We start from the raw sequence: 7164 nt of genomic DNA, 5'->3' as shown, positions 1-7164 counted from the left end.
CGGGCAGGGAGACTGGGATGCCGCCGCGGGGTTGACCTAGGCCCAGAGCCCCAGCCTCTGCCACTTTGGGCAAAGCCCCTTCCCCGAGGGGAAGGCCTCTCTCTCGCTGCTCCGATTGGGCGGCTGGCGAGCCCTGCGTTTGGGAGCAGCCTGGGCCCCTCCACCGGACTGGGGCTGCCCTCCCCCGCTGAAACCTGCTGTTAGAAATGGTCTGGAAAATTATTTTCATTGAGGTGTAAATTGCTAATAAGATGGTGCGACCCTTCTGGGAGCCTTGTTTTTTAAACCCTGAAGAAGGGGGAGAATTAAGCTTCCATTTAGAGTAATGTTCATCCTTTTCTTCCATCTTGTTTCAGGAGGAAAAAATACCTATAATTTTTTTTTCTTTCTTTCTCTACTCTTCCTCTGAAGCCAGCCCTTATGCGTGCTCCCGGGTGCCACCCCCACGTGGCTAGCTGTCTCCAGGCCCACCAGCACGTGGCTAGCTGTCTCCAGGCCCGTCCTCACCCATGTCCTCTCCCATTCCCCACAGTACTGACCTGCTTGGTTTCCCATCTTAAAACAGCCTCCCTGCCGCCCTGCCTCCGCTGTCAAATTCAGATCCCATCTGGCTCCTGTCCTCGAAGATAAACAGCAGCCACTTGTAGGCCCAGCTTCCTCATCAACATTCCCGGGCCTCCTTGTCCCCACCCCCTCAGAGGGAAGGTGGAACGTTCCAGAGGAGGGAGAAACACGAGGGAGCAGGAAGAAGGAAGCCTGGGGAGCCTGAGTGTGGAGAAGAGGAGGTGTTGAGGGTGGAGGAGGGCAGGGGAAGGAGATAGTACCTGCCACCAAATGCCAGCTCCCCCGGGCCCTGGCCTCCCCGCCCGCCCTGCACGTCCTGCTTCCCGTCCCAAAGCTGCCGCCTCCCCCCAACCATCTCCAGGTCTCCCCCCAAGCATCTCCAGCTTGATGACCTTACCCACCCCCCTAACAGACATATGGCTTCCCCCCAGGCCTCAAAGCCTAATTCCCTCGCTGATCCCCGCCCCCTCCCTCCTCTGGACATTCAGGCACCCAAAGCAAACACCTGACAGTCACGCTGGACCACCTCCTTGTGGTCGACAGTGGCCGCTGAGTCTCTGGGTCACTCACATCTGCTCGGACTCTCCTCCTGGGCTGTTGTCACCAGCGCCCCCTCTGGTCAGCGACCCCGTCCCTCCTTTGGTGGGGCTGCTCCCCAGGCCAGCGGGACTGCCACAGACCTGCCCACCCCTACCCGCCCCTGCCCACGTGCCTCATGGTTCTCCCCACTTTCCTAATAAAGCCCAGACTTCGCCCCCAGGGCCCACATTCTTTACACGGTGGCCACAGTTCAGGTCAGTGAGCTCTTCTCTTCTTATCCCACCATAAGCTTGTAGCCCCAGCCTCGCCAACTGCGCTCCTCTCCCAGCACTGACCCTGCCTTGTACCCTTCCGTATCTGCCTTGCCCTTCCCTCTGCCCGGATGTCTTTTCCTCCTGCCATTCTGTGGAATCCCTCCTTCCCCTTTGAGGTGCTTCAAATGCCACCTCTTTTGTGCAGCCTTCCTAACTCCTCCAGCCCCACACGGAAATATTCACGAATACGGCTCTACCACCGCATCTGTCTCTGTCCATATTAGACAGGTTGCTCCTTGAGGCCAGAACTGGAGTCTTGTTCATTTGTGTACCTGGCTCGGCTCCTGGAGCACGGCTAGGGCTCTCTCCTTAACAATTCGCTTACTGCAGGTGTTGCTCTGGGATGGGCAGGGGAAGGAGATAGTACCTGCTGCTCATAGCTCAGCCCCAGGCTCCATCTCTTCCCCTCTGTGCTCAGGAGCCCAAAATGATCTCAGCTGGATCTTTGACGGACTGTACTTCAGTCATTTGGAATGCTGGACCTACTGAGCCACCCTCAGCAAATAGTGTAGCACCTATTACTAACCAACCTAATAGTGGGTTGAACCTATGGCTAGGTTAAGGCACCCAGTGCCATCTTTTAATGAGCCTCAAAGAAAGTGTGTATAACTTGGCTGGGACATCAGGCCTACAACTCCTAGCTGTTCCTGGCCTTGGGAATACAGTTTTGTGGTTAAAGTGAATGAGTTCAGGGCTGTCCACAGAGGAGCCCAGAGACCCAGCTGGCCTCCCAGATGGTTCCAGGAATGGACAAACACCTGGTCACTCCTCTATGCCTGCCTGCCATCCATCCATCTAACCAGTATTTACTGACTGCCTACTATGTGTCAAGTACCATGTTAGGTGCTAGTACTCAAGACACATGTTCTCTCTGTTTCTGGAGCTGACTGCTAGTGGCAAAGACAGATGTCGACCAAATAAATTAATAAGTAAATACTTTATGTAATTATAACTTGTGATATGTGCCAAGAAAAGGGGTATATTTAAGACTAACATATTCAACAGCTGGAAGGAAGCCAGGGTGTCCAGAACAGAGTGATGGGGGCGGCGTCTAGGCCCCTCAGGGCTTTGTGAACCAGAATGAGGAAGTTGGCTTTTATTCAAGCACATCCAAAGAGCCCCAGTACAAGGTTTTCAGGAAGGGAGAAACATGCTCAGATTCAGACTTTGCAGCATTACTCTGTGAAAGACACCACGAGAGGTCTTTCGATCCGGAAAATTCAGCATGTGGCCCATCCAATAAGAAAACTGGCCTGGACTCTTCAAGCAGTCAACATCACAAGAAACGAGGGAGGGAGGATAGGAAGCAAGGAAAGAAGGGAGGTTCGTGTCACGTACGTACGTGTATAAACCTCTGGTTTGAAAATAGTCACTATCAAAGACGTCTGAGGAATAGCGAGGAATTTGGATTAGACTGGGTATTAAATGGAACCAAGAATCATCACTTGTGTTCTGAGTGTGGCAGCCACCCAGCGGGGCCTGGAGGAGGAGCTGCACACTGAGGGGTGGGGGCGCAGGTGCCATGATGTTTGCACCTCACTTTCACTTCGTTCTCTAAAAATTGGAGAAAATAAACATAGTGTCAGTGAATGAATCTAGGTAGAGGGTAGCTGGGGGTGCATTCTACCATTCTGGCAATTTCTCTGAACACTTGCCGTTTTCCAAAATAAAAAAATCGGGAGAGATTTTTTTTTTAATCTAAAAAATGTGGGTACCTGGGGGGCTCAGTGGTTGAGTGTCTGCCTTCGGCTCAGGTTGTGATCCCAGGGTCTGGGATCGAGTCCCACATCAGGCTCCCTAATGTCTTTGCCTTTCTCTCTGTGACTCTCATGAATACATTAAAAAAAAAAATCTTTAAAACATGTTTATCGAGGGGGACCCCTGGGTGGCTCAGCGGTTTAATGCCTGCCCTCAGCCCAGGGCGTGATCCTGGGGTCCCGGGATCGAGTCCTCCGTCAGGCTCCCTGCATGGAGCCTGCTTCTCCCTCTGCCTGTGTCTCTGCTTCTCTCTCTGTGTCTCTCATGAATAAATACATAAAATCTTTTTTAAAAAATGTTCATCGATTTAAAAACAATTACTTGGACTGCTAAGTGGAGACTGGTTTGGAGAGGAAGCAACCAGGTGAGAATCCAAGTATCCCCACGACTCTGCCAAGTGCCCCTCGGTGCCAGGCATGGAGCGGGGGGCCCAGAAAGGACAGTGTCCACCCTCAAGGGAGCACAGCCTCAGCTGTGGAGAAAAGTGCAGGGAAGTGGACTGGGCACACGAGGCAAGTGTGGACAGGAGACACTCAGGTCTTGACCTGCTCCAATTTTTGGCTCCTGATCCTCTCCGTCCTACCCCACCCCATAGTCCCAGAAGAGCAGAGTCTGGAGTTCCACATGGACAGCCTCTCCCCTCCCATTTCTGTGCCCTCTATAAAGCAACACTGAGCCCAGAAACAGGATCAGGCCCCAGGGGGATCAGGATCTTCCCACCTTTCTCTCCTGCCAGAAACTGCCCTGCCTGCTGAGCAAAGGTCACTAGACCCTTCCCTTCCACCACCTCCATCCATACCCCTTCTGTCAAGCAGGCCACTGGTCCTAGAATTTCAGCCCACAAGCATCTTCCCATGACAGGGGAAGAAGATGCTTCTTCCCAAATGTGGCCTTGTCTGTCCCCTCCACTGTGCTGGGCCACAACACACCCACCCCCATCTTGGCTTCAGCCAAGGTAACACATCTCATTCATTCGTAAGTATAATGCTTAAGAGCATGGACTCTGGAGCCAGGTTGCCTGGGTTCAAATCCCAGGTCTGCCATTTACGAGCTGTGTAACCTTGGAGAAGACCCTTACCCCGGTGTACCAGGTTAAATGAATTTGCTCATGAATTCCTCTGGCCAGGAATGCTATTTCTGATTTCCTACCTCCTCCAGGAAGCCTTGGAGGATTTCCTCCACCCTCACTGCTCTCTCCTCTGAGTTCCTTTAGCCTTTTGTGTCTCATTTACTCCTGGAGCACTCCACCCATGCTCTCCTGTTCAGCTGAGAGCCAGGGCCAGGCCTTATGCAAAAATGTATTCTTCATTTGTATAGGTGACCCTCAATCAAGAAGCAGCCTGGGTGAGGAAGACCCATTAGGGCTGGGGGAGAGCCTGGGGCTATCCCAGCAGTACACTTTCCCTTCCCAGCAGAGGTTTGGCCTAAAGGAGCAGTAAATTTCCTTTGAACAGACTCCAGCATCTTGCTGCACCCTGGTTTTCTCCCACATAGGGGGAAGTTCTGAAGGTTCCCTACAGCTGGAAAGTTCCACAAAATAGGCGGCCCTTCTTCTAGGGGTCAAGGAGAACACTGTTGGGCTGGCTGAGAGACAGGGGCACCCAAAATGGCAGACATCTCAAATTGGGTCAAAATGGCTGATCTTCCCGCCAAAGCAGCCATGACCACCACATCATCTCCAGTAAGTGGAAGCCTAGACTTTCCATCCAGACCCCCCATTGTCTGTACTATCCCCACCCCCAGCCAATCACCTAGGGACACGGTGCTCCCTTGCCTAATTTGGCAAGGGACCCACCCGGATCCAGACCTGGAACCAATAAGGCTTAAAAACCCCCACACTCCCCAACCTGGCGCAACTTCCCTGACTCCGGCCACCTCTCACAGTCACTCCCCATTAAAAGCACTCTCGAACCTACTGCCTGGCTCTGCTGGTGTTTTTATTTCTCCACTGTTCACTTTGGAAAAAACCTAACAAACACCACTAGGGCAAGCCCTAGACTGAGACACCATGGTGCACCGAAGACTTGGAAGTTTCCTTCCAGCTTTTGGGAGGCAGAAGCAGCGGAGGAGGTGACACAGCATGGAGAGGCAGCTCTGTCCTGTGCCCTTGGGGGCAGGACAGGGAGACGATTAAGGACTATGTGCCAAATGTGCCTGTAGATGGAAGGAGGGGTTCCTTGGATCCCCCAACTCTTCTGGAGGAGGAGGGTTTCCTGTTCTGTGCCTTCCATGCCTTCCAACCCCTGTCTCAGTACTAGGCTCTAGAACCATGATCCCCATGTGATTCAGAGCCAAGGCAGTGGCTCAGTCCCACCCAGAAAGCCGATTTGGGTACAAAGGAAGAGATGAATGGAGAGCTGCAGCTTCCCCATGTGGCGGCTTAGGCCTTCGGCAGAAATGAGAGTCTCATTACCCAACCCCGATTCAAAGGATAATTAACAGATGGTATAATTTCCGAGCATTCTCTGCGCCACATGGCTATTAGGTGAAGAGCAAAATGCCCACGCAGCCCCTAGATCCTCCCAAACCAGAGTCAAAGCAAGTCCAGGGAGGCAGAGCCCTGCAGAGGCTGCTTAACCCACCCCTCTGCTCCTGGAGCTGCCCTTGGCCTTGCCCGGAGGAAGAAAGCTCATCTTCAGTCAAGAGCATTCCCATGAGCCATGGGTCCTCCTCCCACTTCCTTCTCCCCATCCTTTCCACCAGCACTGCCAAGAATGTAGTCTAATCCTAATCTGTCTTGCCCATCTCCTTTCCTTTCCCCTGGGGACAAAGTGAAAAGCTGATATCACATCCAATTGTATCAATGCATGGTCATACTATGACCCCTGGGCCCGGGGTCCCTGAGGTAGCATTCTCGGCTCCTCTGATGTGACCAGAACACCACCATGCTGGAAGAGAGCATCTGCTTCAGTGCTTTTCAAATTGGGTTCCTTCCAGAGCATAAGCCCTACAAGGTGGCCCAGGGATGTACTGTTTGGTGGAACAGCGGGGATAGGGCAAGGCCCTGACCTGCCCTTCATCCCAGGAACACTGCTGTTATCTGTTTTATATTTTGGGCTTCTACTTCAAATTTCATTTGAAAAACAGATTCTACTGCTAGCTTTTGGAAACCATATGCCTTGTTCAATCCCCTCATTTTACAAAAGGGAAATTGAGATGCAGGAATTTCACCAAGATCACACAGCCAGAGGGTTGCGGTGGAGGCTGACCAGGCCCCTGGCACTGCACCCTGTTGGTCCCATTGTCCCTGAATAGGGGTCCCTGGGTGGGGTATGAAAGAGGGCAGCTCCTTCTGGATCACCCTCCACCAGCCCGGCCTGGTTCTTTCTCATGGTCTGGTTTTCATGGCCTGGGCCACCCCCAGGACTCCTGGAATCCTGCACACCCCTTTCAAGTGGAAGAGTCAGTCTGCAGGCCTATACTGTGCACTGGGCAGGGCTGTTTGCTAATCACAAAGCTGCGAGAAGAAGGAGGGGAACAGCAGCTGGACACTGATGGGAAAGGAGGGAGGGGGCAAGAGGTCATCTCTCCAGACAGGAGGCCCTATAGGGTAGAGAAATGCACTGGTCTAGGATCCAGGAAACCCCGGTCCTAAAGCTTGGCTCTGTCCCTAACTGGCCTTGTGACCCTGTACAGGTCTCACCCTTTCTGGGCCTCAGAGCCTGGTAATATTAGTATGTTTATACCAGCTAGCTTTGACTTTGACGCTCTCAGCTCACCCTCCCCTGAAGAGTCCAGGTGGTGTCCAAGATGAGCCTGGGGTCATTCTGCCCAGCAGTTGGACGCCAAGGGGGTCCTAGTTAGACTGCCACTTGGATTGGGGGGGGCGGTTAGGACTTCAAAGTGTGTTGCCAGGGAGGGAGGTGGGGTGTCTTTCTAGAGTATGAAGGAGGCTTTATACTGTTGAGTATAGTCTGACCCAGGACCTGAGGGCTCTTATCAGCAGCCAACGGTAGGCAGGCGCGGTGGGGTGGGCCCTTGGTCTCAG

The sequence above is a fragment of the Vulpes vulpes genome, chromosome 3 (assembly GCF_048418805.1).
Source record: "Vulpes vulpes isolate BD-2025 chromosome 3, VulVul3, whole genome shotgun sequence".
Classification (NCBI taxonomy): Eukaryota; Metazoa; Chordata; class Mammalia; order Carnivora; family Canidae; genus Vulpes; species Vulpes vulpes.
This window is presented reverse-complemented; position numbering follows the sequence as displayed.